The 22,130-nt window shown below is 43.7% G+C and overlaps 1 long non-coding RNA gene across 1 annotated transcript; it reads right to left on the reverse strand.

The window, feature by feature from the left end:
* Positions 1-3,888: 3,888 nt before the first annotated feature.
* On the reverse strand, positions 3,889-19,330 carry LOC138683758 (uncharacterized). Its single transcript, XR_011323194.1, has 4 exons — positions 19,268-19,330; positions 10,969-11,114; positions 10,273-10,518; positions 3,889-9,110 (listed from the first exon to the last, which is right to left on the reverse strand). It is a non-coding gene; the product is annotated as an uncharacterized lncRNA (long non-coding RNA).
* Between the last annotated feature and the right edge of the window lie 2,800 nt (positions 19,331-22,130).

Genomic DNA, 22,130 nt, shown 5'->3' on the forward strand with positions numbered 1-22,130 from the left:
CCTTCAATTCATATCCCCAGTGCTGTTTTGGAGGGATTGATTTTTTTTTTTTTTTTCTGGCAAGCCATTTTTAATCACTGACTATGGTGTTTCCGTAATTGTAAGGATATGAACCTATCTGCTGCAGAAAGTGTGTCACATTGCAGCCCACACCTGTATGGACTGGCAAGAAGTATACAGCTATACACTCACCCAGATCAAGCTCTTTCTGGCAACTGTATACTTATTTGGAAACTAAGACCAAAGCTTAAAGGTACTTAGCAATGTGAAGTTCTAAATTGGACATCCTTTTGGATTTTTCAAAAGCATACAGGCATAAATCTCCCGCTAGATGCTTATCTGCATCATTAAGCCCCTAAATTACATTATAAACTTGTTGCTTAGGCTTTTTTTTTTTCTTTAGCAAATTACTTACAAACCAGTCCTGCCTTTCCCTGAATGTATTACTTGCAAGTATGTACCAAATGCTTTACAGAATTATGTTCATGCTTCAAGCTATTTGGAAAATGTTAATTTAATCTGCTCCCTTTTTGTGATTCATGTGGGCAGCCAGACGCCTAAATCACATGTTATCATTTCTGCCTTCTCACTGGCTGCCTAAATGTTTTTACTGGGAGAAAAATGAGCAGAAAAGGCAATAAGCAGAAAAGCCCAGGTGATTTGCTGCTGATACGAATGTGAGGATAATAGTTATTCCTGTTAAAATTCACTAAACTTGTAATTGATCTCAGCATATTTGTGGCCTCCATGCCTTTGCATCAAATACAACCCCTGTCACCACAAATCATGGCTGCTGCATGCTTATCCACAGGAGTGTTTGCCAGACACTTCTCTTTTACTGTTGGTTGCCTCATCTGACTGATGGTCCAATAAAGTCTGGATTGATGAATCTGGACACTTAAGTTAGTGCCTTATCCTTTGCTTTGGAATTGAAACAAATATTTAGATGCCTGTGTATACACTTAGGTGCTTAATGACAGACTTACAAGCCTACTAGTAATTCAGTGTTGAAGAGTAGTGTGTGCTGCCTGGACAGATATGTCAATTAGTTCATTTTTATTACCAGATTTAATTTTAAAATGTGGTCATTTCTTACTTTTTGAAATTGACCAAGATGACAATAAAAATGAACTAACACCCAGGTAACAGGCCCAAAGCAGTGTTGACACTTTGTGGTAAGAAAGGTAAATATTTACTTCATGAAAGACCTGCCAAGCTCACAATTTCTGTGAAAACTTAAGATTTTAGTAAACTAAGTAATAGGTTTTCTTTCACAAAAAATAGAATTCTGCTAACACTTGGTTTTCATTGGTGCTTTTCACCAGAATTGCAGTATTCTATTTTACAGAGAAAAAGAGCACTTTTGAAGTGCTTGGAATGACTTGTCTATTTTGACCAGATTGGAAGATGAGCAGATGTATTTTTGTCTGTTCTGTGGTTTTTCCAAAGACTACATCTATTTTTTAAATGTTCCAGGCTTGGTGCATCATTAAGATAACGAGTGCTCAGCTTCCCCAGCATCACTCCCTGCCTCCTCTGGCACAATATCTCCCTGCAAAAGCATCTGAAGCCTTGTTCCTCTGGATAAGAAGGATAGGCCAGGACGAGAAGTGCTGCTCTTTTTACACTTGTCTGATATAAAGACATTTTGCATCCTTCTGCTTTGTTTACTCTTTACAGACATTGTGTATGTGGGGGGGTGTTTTGGGACTTTTTATGTTTTGTGACTTTTACCTGCCAGACACAGCATGACTGAACTCACTCATGCCAGGGAATTGCTGTATTTGAGCAAATGGGCTTAAGAAAGTGAAGAAAATATGGATTTCTGTTTACTCGTCCATTTGCAATTGTCTGGGTGAACACACCACCTTCTTTCTGACAGAATAACATCACTTACAGATGTGTTGGGTTTGCATGGCAAGATTTTGGTAGCAGGGCTGGCTTCTGTGAGAAGCTGCTGGAAGCTTCCTCTATGTCTGACAGAGCCAATGCCAACCAGCTTCAAGACAGACCCGCCACTGGCCAAGGCCAAGCCCATCAGTGACGGTGGTAGCGCCTCTGGGAGAACAGAGTTAAGAAGGGAAAAAAGTTGCTGTGACACAGAAACGGCAGCTTGGAGAGAGGAGTGAGAACATGTGAGAGAAACAGCCCTGCAGACCCCAAGGTCAGTGAAGAAGGAGGGGAGGAGGTGCTCCAGGTGCCGGAGCAGAGATTCCCCTGCAGCCCGTGGGGAAGACCATGGTGAGGCAGGCTGTCCCCCTGCAGCCCAGGGAGGTCCACGGTGGAGCAGATACCCACCTGCAGCCCGTGGAGGACCCCACGCCAGAGCAGGTGGGTGCCTGAAGGAGGCTGTGACCCCATGGGAAGCCCACGCTGGAGCAGGGTCCTGGCAGGACCAGCGGCCTGGTGGGGGACCCACACTGGAGCAGCCTGTGCCTGAAGGACTGCATCCTGTGGAGCAGTTCGTGAAGAACTGCGGCCCGTGGGAAGGACCCACGCTGGAGAAGTTCGTGGAGGACTGTCTCCCATGGGAGGGACCCCACGCTGGAGCAGCAGAAGACAGTGAGGAGGAAGGAGTGGCAGAAATGTGTGATGAACTCATGGCAACCCCCATTCCCCATCCCTCTGTGTTGCTGAGGGCGAGTAGGTAGACAAAACCAGGAGTTAAGTCAGGGAAGAAGGGAGGGGTGGGGGGAAGGTGTTTTTAAGATTTGGGTTTATATCTCATTATCCTACTCTGATTTGATTGGTAATAAATTAAACTAATTTCCCCAAGTTGAGTCTGTTTTGCCCATGATGGTAATTGCTGATTTATATCCCTGTCCTTATCTCCACCATGAGCCTTTCATTGTATTTTCTCTCCTCTGTCCGGTTGAGGAATGGGAATTATAGAGCGGCTTTGGTGGGCACATGGGGTCCAGCCAGGGTCAGCCCACCACAGCAGAGAAAGTCAAGGGCAGCCGTACAGAGGTAAAACAGAGCCGTTAAGGGAAGCCAGGGGAGCAGAGGGGAATTTCACTTGTGCATTTTCCTCATTTCCTGTTTCAAATGGGTTTTTTTAGCCCTTTAAAATTACCAGGCAGACGGGCTCTGCAGATTGGTCAGTTCAGAGCCTCTCTGTAAATCAGGTCCTTCATGACCACAGCACAGAAACCTCACTTCAGCCTAATTCAACAGGGGAAGGTTTGGCAAGTGCAAATGCAGCCCGTTTGCCAAGAGTCTGTGGTCCTCATCAAATCAATCACCACCACTGCTGGCATCATGAAGACACCCCCGCTTACAAGTGGGCTGTGTCTGAGAAGCCCAGAGTCCGGGCTGTATTTTTAACCCAACCAAGACTGCTCAGGCTGGAAGTGGAGAAGTGGAGCAGCGTGGCTCTCCATTGCTGCAGCAACTTGTGCTGTGGTTTGGGGATTTAAAGAGGTCTTCGATCTTTCAGCCTCCCTGCCCCACATCAGAGACTCTAACCTTACCACTAGGTAAGGGTAGGAAACATTTTTATGATAATGCAGTACATCTGCAGTGAGAGCAGAAAAGCAAATAGAAACTCTGTAGTTCTATGTCCTTGCAAAACACAGTGTCTCCCAGTACCAGTACAGACCTCTGCTATTGGGTTACGGTTGGACTCGATGATCTTAAAGGTCTTTTCCAAGCCAAACAATTCTATGATTCTATTCTATGATTCTATCTTCGCTATTCCTCACCAGCCCTGAGGAAGAAGACCTTTCTGTCCCTGCAAACTGATGCTTTTGCCAGAGCAGCCAGGCACATAAACAAGCTACATTTGGGCAAGCAAAAGTGCAAACTTCATACTGCACCAGCTGCTTGAAGGTACCTTAGTAAAGGCTTACCACCTTGCCAGTCTCACAGTGAATGTGAGGTACATGTCCCCTTTTTGCCTGAGGAGTAAAACACCCCAAATCACAGAGGGGTAAAACAGGTAGCAGGGCACACAGTCAGCAGCTGTGTCCATGAGCCTGCAGACTGACTGCAGAGTACCCTAAAAACTTGGCTATATTTATCTGCTAACATTAGATCCCTTCAGTGTGGCTGCACGCAGCATTGTAAAGCACAATGCAGTAGAAAAACAGGCCACTAGTAATGCGTGTAGAAAAGGTTTCGTTCGGTTTCCCTGGCTTTTCTTTACCTGCTTCAGTTCAAATTAGATGATCTCTACAGCTATTGGCTTCATTCCATACCATACTACTGAGCCGCTCTCTAGAGATATTTGTTTCCAAACCTCAAGTTATTTCCTTTAAATTTAACCTAAATTAAGGTGGCAGAAGAGGGAAAAGTGAGCAGTGGTCTCTTAGCAAAAAAGTTGTCCATGTTCCAAATTTCCCAAGAAGTTGTTTTTTAATTAAAAGGCAGCCGTTCTGAGGAGGAGAGCAGAGGTGCATGACAAAGCGCTTCCCCAAGACAGTACTTCATTTCTTTTGCCTCTTTATGCCTCTGCAATTCTAGAAAAGCCTCTGTTGCATGCTAACTGTCCTGGCTGTAACATCTGCACAGTGGGTTTAGTTTTTTTCCTCTGAAGCCTGGTTTTTGGAGACTGACCAGGCCAGCTAAAAAGGACAAAGCAACTCAGGAATACAATTTCACAGAAATCTTGGCAGAAGGTGAGCATGGTCCTGCCAGGTTCCTTGCAGGCTGAATGCCTGCAGCAGATGCAAGGGGAGCCTGGAAAGCTAGCCAGCTCCCTCCTTTCAGCCCCACACAAAGGCATCCCTGGGCTCTGCCCAGGCTTTCCACCCACAGCCCTAACCCCATGCGACACCTCGAGAGCAGTCAGTGAAAGCAGCCCACCTTCCGTGCCAAAGGACTGAGCAGCATGAACGAGGAGGCAGGTGCACGTGAAGGTGGCCAGTTCCTGCCTGCAATCACTGCATCAGGCAGGTCCCTGACATCCTGTCCGGGAGAGGAGGAGGGAAGGAAGAGCCTTGCTCCCTGTGATGTTAATGTGCTGGTAAGAAGACAACTTTAATGACTTTACTCCATTGCCCACTGAAGACCTTCCCTCCTGCTTCTTACCAGCATGTTTTGCCATCTGTGTAATAAATACAGGCTTCAGGAGAAGGACAATTTGCAGTCTACATCTACTTAAACTACTGTTGTCATCTACAGACCTCCTTCTCTGTTTCACATGTACATATCTCCATATATTGGCCATGTAGTGACTACAGCCTTTATTGTCACCCTGCTTTAATTTCATCCCATAGTACAAACATTTACCATGTAAATCTATTCAAACCACAATTTCCACTGCCCAATGCACACTGTGAAAATTTCCCCCTCCCCAGCATGTTTCAAGGTCACTTCCATCAGTTCAAACACTGATTATTCATTATATCAAGTATCTGAGCTGCTAGCTGATGACAGCCAGGAAACCATAAGCTGCCTTGAGGCTTGTCTTCCTATCAGCTCCTGCAGCTGGGCAATGTGGGATTTTTTTTCTGCCATTGAAACTATTAGGTTGCTGCCGTTTGTTTGGTTTCAGCTTACCATAATTGCTGCCATTTCCACGGCTGATTTGGGCTATGTTTGAAGTTGACGTACAATACAAAGTGTGTTGCATGTGTAGCTGCGCTCTGTGTGTCAAGAAATTAGAGAGGGAGAGTGTGTGTATATGTGCATGTGTGCATATATATAAACATCTGCCATGTAGCTGTCTTCTACTTACTCATGTCTCTAAGGGGTTTACTCTACCAACGGCGACAGAGTGTCTTAGCTGCTCTCGCAGCGATAATCATTCAGGTTCCTGCTACTGAGGAGATTAATTTTGGTTGGGTGGGAGCGGACATCACAAGCAGAGGAGAAGTGGGATGACTAGTAGAGGGTATTTAATGTATATATAGTTACAGGCCACAGGTCTCAAAGATGTTGAACATGGAGGTGCATGTGGATGTGAAGCCATCAGGGCGACATTTGCTCATGGTCCTGGGGCTCTCACCCCTCCTTGAGGCACTATAATTCAGTGCAGTCCCAGAGCTGCTTTTACCACAGGCACGGAGGCAACCAGATATTTACAGCCCACAGACCTGGAGGGAACACTGGCCCAGGAAAGGAAAGGCAATGGGTGGCACAGGAGACAGGGTGGTCCTTTGCTGGAGCTGCTGGCATGAGACCTCAGGACAACAGGATAAAAGCCCTTTCCTGGGTGACTCTTGCTGTGTGTCAGGTCCCTTTGTAACTGAAGGGTAACAAAGCTGCTGCCCACCACCTTCTGCCACATTTGTGGTGCAAGCTCCTTCAGGGGAGGACCCCTTTCTGGGATATGTCAATGCATTACCCAGTGTGATGGTAAGAAGACACTGATCACAACTGTGTTACACAGGCACCTGAAGAGTATCTGACAAAAAGGAGAATAGTGAAACATACTGCAATATGTTTTCATTAACAGAAATTACAAATAAAAGTAAAGCGGATTAGGTTTGTTATTTTCTATTACTAAAAATATTTACAGTCTCCATGTGAGTCTTACCTTGACTGTGCTGACCTATGCTGACTATCATCAGAGTTTGTCCCTTTGAATCTCCACGAGGTACTCATATGAGGCAAAGACAATGGAGGAAGCCAGGGGCTTTTTTGAAACTGTGTGAGGACCAGAGGAAAAGGAAAGTGCTCAGGGGTGGGAGGACATCACTTTTCACTGTATCGCTCTTTTTTTTTTTTAGCTGTCCCCATCTTGCAGCACACCTGGGAGGCCCAGTAGCATACCATCTGGCAAAAATAAACATAACTAGATAGGAGAGAGGAGAGAGAAGTGTAGAAACATGATCTGTGGGACTAACTGTAGTGGGTGGACTGGAGGTGGTTTCTCATGTGTGTCTGAAATCTCTGCCCATTACAGTAATGGCATGCAGGCTATCGTGTTTTGCTTCCCACCCTGGTTTTCCTTGATGGGAAGACAGAGTTCTTTTGTGACAAGTAACTTAGCCAGAGATGGATACTGCACTGAAAACAGGGGTCCTACCGTCCCAGTGTCACCGGTGGGTGTGCTGAGTGTGAATCCTTGTGCCTGGCATCCCCCCAGCCTCCCGGAGTGCAACAGGACAGGACTTCTGGAGATGAACATGGCAAGCAGTAAACCTGCTTAAGCTGACAGCAGCTGCATGTATGTTGTCTCTATGAGTGTAAAATCACTCAGACTCCAAGTACGAGGACCCAAGGACACATCTCCGGGGTGTGTGCTGAACTAGCCCAACACCCTGCCTCTGCCTCCAGCCCTGGCCAAGAGCAGATGCCAGCAGAGGAGTGGAGGAACAGGACATGACTACAAGAAACAAGTGGTTACACCTCTGAAGACTGGTCCTGGGCCCTTGAGTGGCCATGGCCACAGACCCGTGCCTCGCTGTGGCTCAGGCAGCAGGAGGCTGGAGGCTGAAGCCCAGCTCTGCCCCAGAGGTAAGCTGTGTTGCCTTCCTTCATCCCTTTTTTGATAATTAGGATAATTGGGCCTTGGTACCTTGGTCAAGTGTGTGCTTTGAGATCCATAGGTTAAATGCCATGTAGGGGCTGAACACCAGTGTATATCATGGTATGCCACAGTACAAGGACGCAAAAACTCAGCCTGGCTTCAGACCTGTTCAGGTCTCCCAGATGAATCCACGCGCTCTGTCACCTACCATCACTCGCGTGCAAGCCTGTGCCCCTGCTCCCTCAGAGGCTGACTGATGCCTCCCATCCCCTTTCTCACCCTTGTCCCCCTGGCCCTGCATCCAGTCCCCGTCTCCTCCCTGCTCACCAATGCCTGCTCCTCCCCGGCTGCCCTGCCTCCCTCCTACACCAGCCACTGCTGTCCTGGCAGTCTGCCTGGCAGTACCGGCCTTAGACACCGAAGTGCATTGATTACAGCCTGCTTTTTTGTATATGAAACCTGAACAATGGCTAAGCAGTAGCTAATGTAACCATATGAGTTTATTTTTGTTCCCACCTGCCCTCTTATTCACTGTTTTTCAGGATTTGCTGGGTTGGAGAAGCTCCGCTGATGGAGAGATGTCATTGGTAGAGCAAGGACTTGAGCCCAAACCCCTCTGGGATGGGGCCAGTGTTCCCTTGCCAGTTTTCTCCACTCCCAGGTCTCTGCTGACACAGCAGGGACCAGCACCACCTGCCTGTTCAAAAAACACCATGGGAGCCAAATGCAGAAGACAGCTACACCTCTGCAAAAAATAATGGTGGCTGTCTAACATGAACTCTCCTTGCCAGCATCACCTTTACCAGTCCCTTTTCCCCCACTCAGCAAATGGTTCATTTCAGCATCTCATGATACACCACCTGAAGCCCTCCCTACCACCACAACTGCAGGAGCCAGGCAGGAGTGTGATGGATTGCTAAGGATGTATTTTTAAAGCAAAGTAAAAACACACCCAATGTAGGGAAAGGATTCAGTCCCTTACTGTGAGCAGCTTTTGCTGAGCAGGTTGCAAGGCTTTTTGTTTTTCACACTGACATTCAGACCATTTCTGCATATTTGACCCATTAGTCCTCTGTCCAGGCTAACACATCTTTGGAAACACTACAGAGGGGCTGTAGACACTGTATTTGCTGATGCTGACCATAATCAGAAGCATTTCACAGGAACAACTGCTGGCAGCCACAGTGCTGACTGTGGAAAAGCGCAGTGAATGAAAAGAAGTTGCAGTAACAAAAGCCAAATTAAAGCAACAGCGAACACCCCGCATATGCATTTGCAATCATTTTGTCATTCACACGAGGCTTTGCTTCGTGCAGCCCTCCTTCCCCACCATGTCCTCGCAGCAGTCCCTCCAAGCCCCCATGCTCGGGCATGCTCAGCTGGGCACCGGGTATGCCAGCCAGACCCAAACTCATATTAAAGAAGATGGGGGGTGGCCACCAGCCTACTGTGCAGATGCCAGGTAACATTCCCCCATGTCACGGAGAAACAGCAATCTCCAGAAGCGTGTCATCTGAGGTTTCTCTGATTTTTGCTGTTGCTGTTGTTGATGAGCCACATGCTCATCCCTGCCCTGGAGCAGAGCACATGTGTCTCACTCCACTGGCAGCACAGCAGATGGTTCATGGTAGCCATGGTCAGACCAAGCTGAGCACAGCAGCTAGGTCTACAATAGCACAGTTATTTTGATTTCCTGTTAAAAAAAAAAAAAAAAAAAAAAGGAAAGATTATTGGAGAGGGAAAAGGTCTTTTCTTTGCCTTAACAGCAAGTGGTTGCAAAAGTAAACAAAGATTAAGGAGATTAAACTGGAGGGGAAGCCATGAAAATGTGAAATACTTAAGAACACCCTTGCAACATTGTCTTCCAGAGAGACCAGAAGATAAGGAATTCAGTTCCTCAGATAAATTTATTTATTTCACTGTTTGCAACTCAAAGTCTCTTCGTTCAGGGGACGAAAAGAAGAAATAAAGCAATCTGTGTGACTGGGGGAAACAGACTTTGTAAAGTCCTACGTCTGAAGAAGCCAAAAACCACATGTTGAATGGAGGTAGGGCATAAATCATTTTTGCATTGACATAGTTGTTTGAGGGAAATCTGATACCTCTTCCTACATATGCCCATACATTCACACAGTGTTTTCTTCAAGCAGCAGAACCAAGGTAAAATCCACCCAAGCATTAGGATTTTACAGCAAAAGGACTGTTCAAAATAACAATCCCAATGAACCATCTCGGAGGGACCTACACATTTTTTGTTGATCAGGTAATGGTTTTTTTACGAGCATAATGTTTTTTTACATCCACCTTAGTTAAGAAATAAGCATAATAGGCCCAAAGGAGTGTAAATAAATATCAAGCATTCTGGAGTTTCATGTTAGGAGCTAAAAGGAAATCTAGCTTACCTTGACCTGACAACACATGTTAAAACTACAACTGCAACATTAAAATGTGATTTTGTGTTATTTACATGTTACTTAGTACAGGCAGACCAACCCGGAGCAGAGAGCTTTAAACGGGGAAGAAGAGCGGAAAGAGGTGATGACACAATCACCAGCAGAGAGTTCATAAATTAGGATTAAAGAGTAAACCAATGAGGGGAATGTTGTGGTGGATGTCTGCTACATGCCTGGTCATGAAGAGGCAGATGAGGCGTTCTTTGGTCAAGTGGAAGAAGCCTCTTGTCTGCAGGCCACCATCCTCATGCGGAACTTCAACCACCCCAATAATATTCAAAAGAGTAACACAGTGGGGCACAAACAGCCCAGGAGGTTTCTGGAGTGTGTTGATGTCAGCTTCCTGGCACAGGTGATCAAGGTGCTGATAGATGGAGATGCTCTGCTGAACCTCATACTTACAGGAAGGAAGAGCTGGTTGGGAATGTGAAGGTCAGCAGCAGTCTTGGCTGCAGCGCCCATGAGATGGTCCAGGTGGAGTGCAGGATCCTGAGAGGAGGACACTTCACAAAAAGCCTGGGTAAGTGATGGGTCAGGGGGATTTAGCAACATAAACACCTGAGGTGAGGAATTAAAGGAAATGGAGCTCAGCGGTGCCCAGTGACGGGACAAGGCAATGCATGCAAACTGAAATGCAGGAAATTCCACCTAAAAAGGAAAAAAAAAAAAATCTTTACCAACAGGATGATCAAACACTAGCACAGGTTTCCCAGAGAGCCTGTGACATCCCAATCTTGGAAATATCAAAATCTGTCCAGAGGAGGCCCTGAGCAGCCTGCTCTGGCTGACCCTGTGTGAGCAGAGGGGGTTGGACAAGGCAACATTCAGAAGTGCCTGTCAGCCTCAGCCGCTTTGTGACTCTGTAACACATCTAAGAAAACCTTTTCTGTAGTAAGACAATATCTGACTTCCTGGAAATCAAAAGTTGCCTTGAACGGATCTGATGTAAATCACTTTAAATATCATTTGTTAAAAGAGCACAGTTGTGCAGTTTTGCAGGATAGCAGGAATGCAATCTTTACACACTAATAACCTCTAAAAAATTCCCATAAACCAGCATGGAAAATTTCTTCTTACCAATGACAGAACTGTAAATACCTGAAACAATAAGGTTATACCCATGGCAGAGTGGTTAGAAATTACTGATAGAGGGATCCCCTAATGGCTCCACTCCCAACCTCTCTCTCCGATTTGTATCAGGTTGCGCATTCTCCCTTGAGTAAAGTCTACAGGCATAGACTCGGCTGTGGAAAAAAATATATTTTTAGTATGAACAACTCAACATTAATAGAGTTAAGAGTTTCTGAATTCAGCATGAAAACACATTAGATCAGGAACTGGTGACAAATCCTACTTCTCCAATGTCAGGTGGATTGAGTAATGTCTGGAAAGACTATGATTCTAAAACGAGCGTCTGGACATGTCAAAACAGTTTAAATATCCTTTCCAGAGTGTGCAAAAATGAAGTTAACTATTCACTTCATTTAAAATATTCTTCATACCCCAATGAAACTAGTACTTACTGTATTGTAAACCTTTCCATTTTTTTAATAATAATGTTCCCAGCAGCCAAAGCTTGTTTAATATAACAATAACTTGAGAGAAGAAGTATGAAGTAAACACTTTTTTTACCTACTTTCTTAGTGGACAGGATGGTTTTTAAACACCGAAGTCAGGACACTTTCTTTTTTGATCTGCATTTGTTATATGCTTACAAGAGCATTACTGAATATTGCATGGGTCAGTATAGCCTGGACAACAAATATGGTTTTATTCCCTGGGAGTACCTATACTTGGATGAAAGCTAAGCTACCTTTGATCAAATGCAGCCTAAGCTGAAATACAGGCAATAAAAATGTGTCGAATTTTAGTTCACACCAGTACAACAGCATGGAGAAAAACAATTACAGGCTTCTAGGAGTGTAATTAATTTCCCAGATTTCAAATGTCCCTTTTTGGACATATCAGATGCTCAGCACCTTCAGAGATCTAATTTTCTGTTTCCAGAAGCAATGTTGGCATCTGCCTGGATGGATTCACCGTGACTCCAGGAGACCCCTGGCACAGCCAGTGCCATTGGAGTATATATCTTTCAGATGAACCTTAATATTGACCAGAGTGTTAACAACAAATTTTTGAGAGTTTGACTTCCAGAACATCTGCAGATCCAGTCTAAATGGCTTGAGTTTTACTGAGCTGTTTGCATAACTAATGAAAAAGCAGTTTACAATAGTTCACACAATTTCAAGAAACATGGCTGATAAAAAAGAGGCATCTAAGTTTTTAGTTATTCAGTTCTGTCTTGTTCACTGTTTTTGTTTTGTTACTTTTCCTAATTTCTTTGTTCTTCTATTCACTGCAAAGGCATCTGCCAAAAATAAAAATCCCCAACCTCCCTTCCTCCCCACAAACAACAAAAAACATTTTCAAGCCACAGGAGTAGTAAGCATTATAATTTAACTGTATGTGGCTGTGGCAACTTCTCAAACAGCTGTGTTTTAAACATCTTGATGCTCTAGAAATAATCTGCAAGTATATCAAAAACACTTCTACTACATGAAATTTTTCACACACATGTCATTCTCTCTTAAATTTTCCTCATTCTTTCTTCACTTTTCCTCATTCTCTGATGTGTGTATTTGTATAAAGCAGGTTAAGCAACCTCCAAGTGTATAAAACAATATATGCTCTGATTTTGGCTACCCCATCTAGACTTTTTTCATTCTGAAAAAATGTGAAAGATACAATTCTAACATTCCTTTTAATGAAACATCAAACATTATGGTCTGCAGTAACTCTTCTCCCCTCCAGAATCAATTTCTTTCGCATTTTTGACATATGAAGCAAAGCTGAAACAAATTGTTGTTGTTGTTATCATGTTTCAATCAACAGGTAGTTTACTGTATTGTCAGTTTCTCAAATGAGAAAAAAAAAAATCCAAACCAAACCTATATGATTTTAAGACTGCTACTGAGCCAAGACTCACTTTTTTGTAACTCACTTTTACTGATTTAAGCTCTATTCCAGAAGAATACTTAAACATTTGTCTGTGTGCTTTGAATAGTTGATCCCAGTAAAAATATGAGCAATTTTCCCCTCTTGAATCTTTTTTTTTTCCTCTTCTAGTTTTAAGGTTAGAACTTTCATTTCATAGCAGTGACAAAAAGCAGGGCATTATAAAACATACACAGAACACTGGCTTATAGGAAGAAATTAGGTAAACAGCTTCTGTTCTTTATCTTCCTTCACAAGAAAGTTTATATGAAGTTGAATGATCAGAATCGTACTGAAAAAAATGTTCACACAAGATGGGATTAAACCATGGGATCTTTTCCCATAGACAGACCCTAAAATACAAAATGTAACAACTTTCAGAAGCGGCTAGATGCTTGTATAAACTTTGAAAACATCAAGGACAGGCATTTTGGAAGAGGTATTAAAACATACTCTCCAGAGCTTAAGCAAAACTGTAACTATTAGTAATCAAGACAACGCCTTGCCTGCAAGTTCTGACACTTTCATCTGAAGCATCTGGCACTGACAGCTCTCAGATGTGGGATGCTAGACTAGACAGATGATGGACATAATAGAGTATAACAGTCTCCGCATTCCAGTTTCACTGTATAGAGGCTACTAGGGCTTTTTCTCCTCCATGGAGAACGTAAAATTTTCCCTGACAACCTTCTGCACCCTCCTGTCTCACAACAGACACAACACAGAGCAGATTTTTTGCAAGCATAATCTTATAAAGCACAAAGGTGCAATACTATCAGTTAAGTCAATTATTATACCCTTTATACCCTTTTCATCTTTAAAAGAGATTCTCATTACAAAGAGCAGTTGTGAAAAGCAAGGGTTAATTAATCGCGTTTTATTCACCAATACTATGTTAAAAAGAATAGAAAAATGAAATTGTTTTCTAGAGATCTTACTCCTGGAATCCCTGATTGCAGCAAAAGTTCTTTCACAAGCAACCTTTTTTGTTTTTTTCATACCGAACACCTTAGAATCAGCATTTTAGCCCAATATCAATTTTCAAACTTTAGGCCCTGATTTTCAGCTGTTGTGGCTCAACATGTCTGTGTTTACCTCACTAAAGCCATCACAAACCCAACAGATCAGTAGGAAACTCCAAAGGCATCTGGTCCCTGTCCCACCTGAATGGTAAGAATGACTGAAGGACATCATTCCCGACATGTGCTTGTCTAAGCTTTTTTTGAAGATGAAATGCCAGCCCATGATGTCACCCTCACATGTCAGCTGTCTTGGTGACTCTTCCATTGCTTCATCGTCCTTGACATCCCCCTGAGTTACAGGAAAGCAGAGTCTGGGGCAGAGTAACAGTGGATTTATCTGAGGCTGCAATGCTTTTTGACAGCCTAATAAATGTTTCCTTGCCTGTTTTAATGATGCCAATATTTCCTAATCCCTTAATAGAACTGTGTCAAAAAAACCCTAAATATTCAATTTGCTGAAGCACATCTGGTATGATTCTAAAATTTAAATACACACTTAGTGAACCTCACTGAAAGCCTTGCCTTCTCCAGTGACACGCACTTTCTGTCTGCAACAAAAGAAAAGGTGGAAGTCTCTCACAATACAGTATTATTCACAGACCTCCAGATCCGGCTTATCCTGTCCTCAGGAATATTACACACATCAGGACGCAGATCAACTATAAAGCATTCTTTAGGACAATTGCTGCAACCAGCAGCTGCTTTTTAAATAGAAAATTAAGGTTATTCCAGACTTTCCCTCGGACATACAACAACGAGTCGCTTAGCACTGCATGGCAGGGAGGCACCCAGTTATGTGAGATGCCTGGGAGAGCAAGAGAGCATTCTACAATGCTGGGAATTTAAAAAATGCTTCAGAGATAAGGTGGAGGCTGCACATGTATAGAAACAGGCGGTTGTGAAGTAAATGTCACTATTTTTTCTGTGGGTGAAACAGCTCTCCACTGCTCTGTGGGGATGGGCTCCACAACGTGTGAATGCCAGGGGCTGATGGGGGACAGGGTGGCGTGGGGATTGCTGTGATGCAGGGACCCCTCTGCCTGCAGGACCATTTGCTCAGCTCCTGTTAAGTTGAACATTTTGGTGTCTTTTACATTAGTGCTTTAGGTAGGGCCAGGAAAGCGCTGCCACTTCCCACCCCTTGATTCACTATGGCAAGAGCAGTCCCAGAGGGCACCAACTGGTTTCTTTTGGGGTAAAACTAGACCAGCAGATGCATCCCAGATGGTCAGCTAATGCACTCCAGCCACCTTGTCCAAAGCAAAGTCACCCAAGCACATAGTGGGCCTCTGCACCCCCAGTTTCACTCTGCTGGTCTGCTCTTCCCATGTTGCACTACTTGCAGCTGCTGGAAGCTTGTCACCCTGCAACAGCCCAGGCAGATAATGTGAATTTACAGAAGACTTTGGTGGACAAAAGGCTAGTCCTCATTCACCTTTATCAGCACTGATAGCTACATCTTTGGTAGCATCAACAACCGAAACACAAGAAAGATGAGCAATGACATATTTTTGCTGCTTACAAGTGATCCATACCTGCCCATTGATTGATCTCCAAGGGAGGCTTGTGCTGCTTCACAGCCTGGAGTCTGGTGCGGTTTAAAAGTACCTTTTAGCCATCACCTCAAAAAAGTATCCTTTGGCTATTTCAGATAGACAGTGTGATTGAAACAGAGGAATGTGGGGGAGCCTGCTTTGAGCACAGGCTGCACTGTGTGACAACCTGCGGTCTCCTTCCCCCTTCTGCAGGACAATGCAAAGACTAAGTTTTACTTCTGTTTCTCACTGTCATCATTTTAGTAGGTCTTGTGTAACAGCACAATGTTGTTGCTACAGTTTTCCAACATTGCAGGGAGAGGTTTAAATTTTAAAACCATGTGGTCATTTATGAAAACAACAGTTCCTTTTATATTTTGCCATAACATCTTTCATATTTTCTTTTACACACGTCCCTTCAAAAACACTCAGTACTAAGCATAAATCAGCTTTCAGTATCCATTTAAAGATATCCTGCTTGAGAATATCAGGATGTGCATGGCGCAGTATATTTAGACAAAAAACATCCATATCCTTTACACAAGAATCATTTTTGGTCTCCCTTTCTTTCCCCCTTTTCCTCTTCCCTCCCAAAATATGGACCATGGGGCACATATCTTGTTACTCATTGCTACACGAAGGTAAACTCTGCATTTCCTCTCCAAGTACCTGAAAGCTGGCCAGCCCAACAGGGGCTTCAGCTGAAACCAGCTGGGGAAAAGCTGAATGAACCAATTACAACAGGAAATAATAAAGAGGAAGCCCACGCCTATCAGTATTAATTGTCAGGGAGTTGTTTTTAGGAGAGGAAACTGATGAGCTGGACAAAGAGCAGCACGGCAGTGCAGGCAGCTGCCAAGGCCCTGGCCAGCAGTCAGCAAAGTCCTATGAGGGGAAAGCAGATCATGGGGAAGGACAGACTCTGCCTCCGGGTAAGCACAATGCAGTGACTGATGCTGGCATTCCTATTCATTCTTAACTGTTAATACTGTAGCCCACCACCACCACTATATACCAATGGCTGGCAGATATACCCCTGGCTTTTATCAGTAAGGTGCCAACACACCCCCTCCTTTCCGAGGTCTCCCCACTGAAGCAGGAACAATGACCAGAAGTATCTTTGCTGCACATGGATTGCTTTATACCTATCCTTTTCAAACTTGCTACCTGCATAGAGAGGGGCTCCCATATTTTTTCTGATTCTGCATCCTCCAGGGAAGAGTGCCATGAGAGCCTGCACCAGTCCTCATCTTGCTGCAAGTGGTCACCCAGCTTGCACAGGGCTGCTGCTCAGTACTGGACGAGGGCAGCAGCACGTGCATGGGACACCAAGGAAGTGAGCAGGGAGAGGCTATCCCAATTCCAGCTGACCAAGGCACAGGGGACAATAATGAAAACTAGGTAGAGACCTGGCCCAAATCGCTGTCAGGGACAAATGCAGACCAGATGGTGCATCTCACTGCAGCAGGATGAGGATGCTGTGCCCTTTCCTCAGCATCTGTGAAACCATTCAGCCCAAAACAAGAAGAATTTTTACTCTACTTTAATATATCTGTGTTTCCATGGTTGCATCTTTTTAACTATAAACATTTCATGCTTTAAAGATTTAAGGAATGATCGTGTTACACTGACAGTCTTCTTTTAAGGAAACCTCATAAAATACCAATATGTTTAGTTTTGCCTAGCTGCCCTGTTGCTACTTTGAAATAGCCAGTAATCTCTACTAAGCAGTCATCTTTTCTCCCACAGGGTCTGACATAAAAGTGGACTCATCACAAAAATAAATTACAGATTATTTTTGCAGAAAAAAATGTTAGTTATTTACCCTTGCAATCAGCTCCATTAGGTTTTCATACTCCCTCTACCCCTTGCTTTCTCCCCGCCTCCCTCCCTCTTTTCAAGAGGAATTTTTAAAGCAGTAAATGGCAGGATTCCAGGGGTTATGTTACTGCCAAAAATTAATTTAAAAAACAAAAGAGAGAGGCTGTGAGCTGAAAAAAAAGGAGGAGTGGGAAATGCATTCCCTCTGCATCTGGGACCTTAGATCTTGGCAGTATAACTGATGGCATTTTACCTTGAAAATGGCTCACCCTCCTCTGTCTCTCCTGTCCACCAGACATGGCTGATTGCACTGAGCTTTTCCCTTTTTCTATTACAAGAAGAGACATAACAGTTCACTTCTGCAACTGCAGCTTGCTGGTTTGTAAGGAAGAGATGTAGTCTAGTGTAAAAGCCAGTTCACACACTCTTCCGAGGCTTTACATGCTATTTGTTTGCGGCAGTGAGATTGTGGCTGAGAAGTGACATAGCAAACTAGCTTTTAATAATAAGATTTTGAAAAAAGAAACTAGATCTGTTTACAGAAGGGTTGATTCTGCCACTACGTAGTGGAGTGGATACTTTCAACAAAATTACTTCTGTTTATTTTTACAGCTTTGTCCTCACATCCACTAAAAACTAGTGCCTTTCACAGCAGTGCTCTGGGACATGTCTAAAACAAATAGGCAGGAGTTAGCCCCAGCTGTAGCCTCAGCTGAGCCTGGGAAAGGCCTGGCATGCTGGGGCAGACCCAATCCACCAACCTTGTGAGGTGTCCCTAACATCATTAGTGACAACTCATTAGAAAGATGCTTTGTACCCCTGCTGACCTTCTCTGGCTCTTTTCCAGTTCTGCTGCAACCTTTGCAATATGAAAGAACTAAAACAATTAAGAGACTTAGGGATTTAAGTGAATGGCAAAATGATGCTCTCTGTTTTATTTTCTCCCCCAATAACTGCTACCATTTTATATGCTTCCTCACCTCTATGAGTATTAAGCTGATATTTTCATGGATCTGTTGTGTACCCATGATCTCAATCCTGAATTGTAATGGTAAACTCAGAAATCAGCATGTAACAGGTTAATTTAAGACTGGTTCCCCCCCCCCTTTGTATCACTTTATTTTTATCTACTTTAAATGCCATCCAACAGATCCTTCTACAACTCTTCCCAGATGTCTTTCACCTTTGCTGGTTTGAGCAATTCGGTTTCATCAGCAAATTTTCTTATGTCGCCGTTCACCAAACATAAAATGTCCCACCACAGATCACCATTTAATCCCTCTGATGACCTCACTCTGCTCCAAGAATTGGTGATTTATTCATATGTCCCATTTCTTACCCTTTATCAAGTATTTATCCATGTAATGATCTTCTGTCTTTTGTTAGGTTCCTTAAAAGTTTTTGGCAAAAAAGTCTGTCAAAACCCTCTGGAAAGCTAACAATAATCAGCCAATGGGATGACTCTTATCCATGTGCCTCTAAGCCTCTTTTGAGAATACTATCAGGTTTGTACAGCCAAGCTTCTTTTTACAAAGGCCATGTTGACCCTCCCCAAATTTGGGATTACTCAAGCATCTGCCAGTTTTATTGAGTGTGCCCCACTGGCAAATCTTTCTATGCTTTCAAAAGGCTAAGAAATCAACAGGCCTTTGAACACACATTTAAGTTCAATAAATTAGAGTTTTCCAAATCCAGAGCTGGGAACAAGGGCCAAGGCTGGTATCCTCATGGGAAAGTCCTCTTGGTTTAACCTCTTCTGCACTTCCAGATGAGTCTAAATCCTTCCTACCTCTGCCATAGCACTCCAGCACAGAAATGAGGGGTGGCTGGCCAAGAGATAGGTTCTGCAGTAATTAAATGCAGAACAGAGGACCTGGCTTTCTACTTGATCTTCTTGGAGTGCAACCAGATGTCTAGATTGACCACAGATGGCCAGCAAACCTTCTCAGAAGTCAGCAATGTTTCTCCTATGATCAAGGCCTGCAGATTCACGTTCATGAGTTATTAATATTACTCATTACTTACATTATGGTTGTCTTTAAGACCCCACCTGGAAATCGGAAATCAGGTCCCCATCATTTTCGCTCCTAGTAAAAAAAAAGTAAGAGACAGTCCTTGCTTTGAAGAGCTCAAATACCCACACCATGGAGACACATTCACTTCATGTGTCTGAGAGGTATTTTATGTACTGTATTTTCATATTTGTTCCTGACATGCCACAACTGTCTCTCCCCACAACGGTATCTCACGTCTCTGTTTTCCCTCAGGATCTTAATGATGTAAAACTTTTTAGGTGTGTTTGGTTTTTATCCAAAATTTTTTCCTTTATTACTTTTTTTCCAACTCTCAGATCCATAATTAAATCCACATTATTAATAAAAGTCACTCAGTCCTTTTTTTCAGCTGAAGCACACAAAACAAGGGTTTAACTCTTCAGTAGCACACTTGGTTTCTTGATGCTGTATCTGCAGTTCATCATCTTTCCAAGTCTAATAGGACAAAGCTCAAATTTCTGTGTAATAGGTCTTCACATAGCAACAAGCAAATATTTTCTGTCAGTGGAAGAACAGTGGATACAAGCAAAATGAATGAAAGCTGAGCCCTGACTCCACCAACTTGAGGATTTCTTCCCTGAATCTACATACTAATAAAAAAGAACCAGAGTATTTGAATGTCTCCAAAGAGAGAAGGTGCTCCAAAGAGCACTTTCTGACACTGGCTGAGCTACAGAATTAGAGTAAGATTGAGCTTTTCCAAAGGGTGTGCCTGATGTTAAACTTTGAATGTTTGAGGTCATTGTATGGATCCTGAGATTTTAGCACTTCTGAAAACCAGATGCTTTTGTAAATACCAAAACACAGAGAAGTAACATAAAGTGTAGATACCCATCTTCCAAGCTGGCTACGTTGGACACCCATCTTTCATGAATATTTAAATTCCTTTCCTTTTTCTTGAATTCTCCACCACTCTTCCTTTCACCTCTGTCTCCATCAGGGCCCTTGCCCTTCCCAGGGTGAGCTGTTTCCATGAGCCAAGGGGGTCCATGCTGTGCCATGCATCATGAGGTCCCAGCCTTTCTAACCTACCCACCTGGGAGCCAGGACATCTCGAAAGACACCAAGGCCCCCCTCTCCCCATCACTTCCACCATCAGCCTCTGAAGTGACACCTTCACAGTTTCTGGGGAAAGCAGCTGTTCCAGGACATCACTCCCATGAGGGAGGCACTGCCTCGGCCAGCTCTGCCAAATTCTTTGAGGATACTGGAGATTAACACTGAGACATTGAATACAACTTCATATTTCACAGGGAGCCAATGTAATGAGTAACAAACCACGATGACACTTACTTGGCAACCGATGTTGCCCAAGTGGAGGGCTGCTCCACATGAAAGCTTTCTCCATTCAGCAATGCTTATTTCTAGGCATAATTCATACCACTACCTGGGGCCACAGACCTGGTGCGCAGCACCAGTCCCTGGGTAAGAGGGGGCACCAGCAATCACAGCTGGAGGAAAGCCTGGAGGGGTTTCCTGCTGTTGCTGTCCTGAGTCCCTTAGCAGCAGATTGCAGGAGGTGGCTGCAGCCCAAAGAAAGAAACTGGGGAAAAAAAGTAAAAAAGGTCATCGCATCTGGCATGTCTTCGCAGTGTTCTCCTTTTTCCATCTGTGTTACCTTCCTTTCTCCACTGTTACCCACAGCCAGGTGCTGGTCTCAATTGCGTGAGAGGAAATGGTAGGAAGTCATGTGTCCTCTATTTTAAGAACATGGTCAGACAGCCATGGCAAAGCATTTTCCTAAATGTAATTGTAATGGAGCACACTGATTTTTAGCTATTCCTCCATTTGCATCTGAAGAGCATTTGGGCTACATTCTCTGCTCCAACTACTGATTACTGAGTATTTTAAGATACAGTGATTACATTACACAGCATTTTCTGTACACATGCCCAGGCTTACAGTGAAAAGACCCTTGAAAATTATTTCCCCTGCCATCCTCCCCTTGAATTCTGCAGCATTTTTCTTTAAAGCAAGTGACAAACCCATTTATCCATGGTCACGCTGATAGTGGTGAGGAAAACGAGCCACAGCAGAGCTGGTTTTCTTTGAAATTTATTTCAGTGGTATTTACACTACCTATACATAAAAAAGAAAGATGTAAAACAGAGGACTCACAGGATCCCTAACAAAACCTTTCCAGTATATATCAAACCAGAACTGTGGGACTCTTACACCACTTTTCTTTTATACCACAAACCACAAAACAGGGTTCTCCCCTGTAAATTCACAAAGGGAGGACGGATAATTAAGTATACAAAAAAGTGACAAAGAACATGTGCAAATGTGTGTGATGCCACCCACATCCACGATGCAGGAAACGATGTCTGTAACCCTGAAGAACAAATACCACACACTTTTGTTTTCAGAGCTGGCCTGTTCCTCTATAGGAGTGTACAGAGTCCTCAGAAATAAGTTTAAAATAAAGGGAACCATAGCGGGCACATAGCACCTAGAAGAAAAGGAGAGAGAAGACAGACTGGCAGTCCAAAAAGCCACAGCAGGGCTGGCTGGCTGTCCCAAGCACAGTCAGTCTGAAAGGGAGAAGCAGTCCTAAAGAGAAGATGACCTGGGATGACATGTTTCATTTTATGTGCCTGATTCCCCAGGCATTTCAAAACAACTCAGACACTGCTACCAGGATGTCTTTAATCCTGTCAGCAATGGTTTTGCCTACTTACCATTTGCTTTCATAGAAAATGAAGCATGTTACAGACGCTCCCCTCCACATTTGCTCCTGTGAGTTTTCTTTTCAATGCCATAAGTGCCTCCTGCAGATCTGTAGCATAAGCAAATAGAATTGGCATTAAGGTGTGGTATAACCACCTTAAAAG

The sequence above is a fragment of the Haliaeetus albicilla genome, chromosome Z, assembly GCF_947461875.1.
Source record: "Haliaeetus albicilla chromosome Z, bHalAlb1.1, whole genome shotgun sequence".
NCBI classification, from domain to species: domain Eukaryota; kingdom Metazoa; phylum Chordata; class Aves; order Accipitriformes; family Accipitridae; genus Haliaeetus; species Haliaeetus albicilla.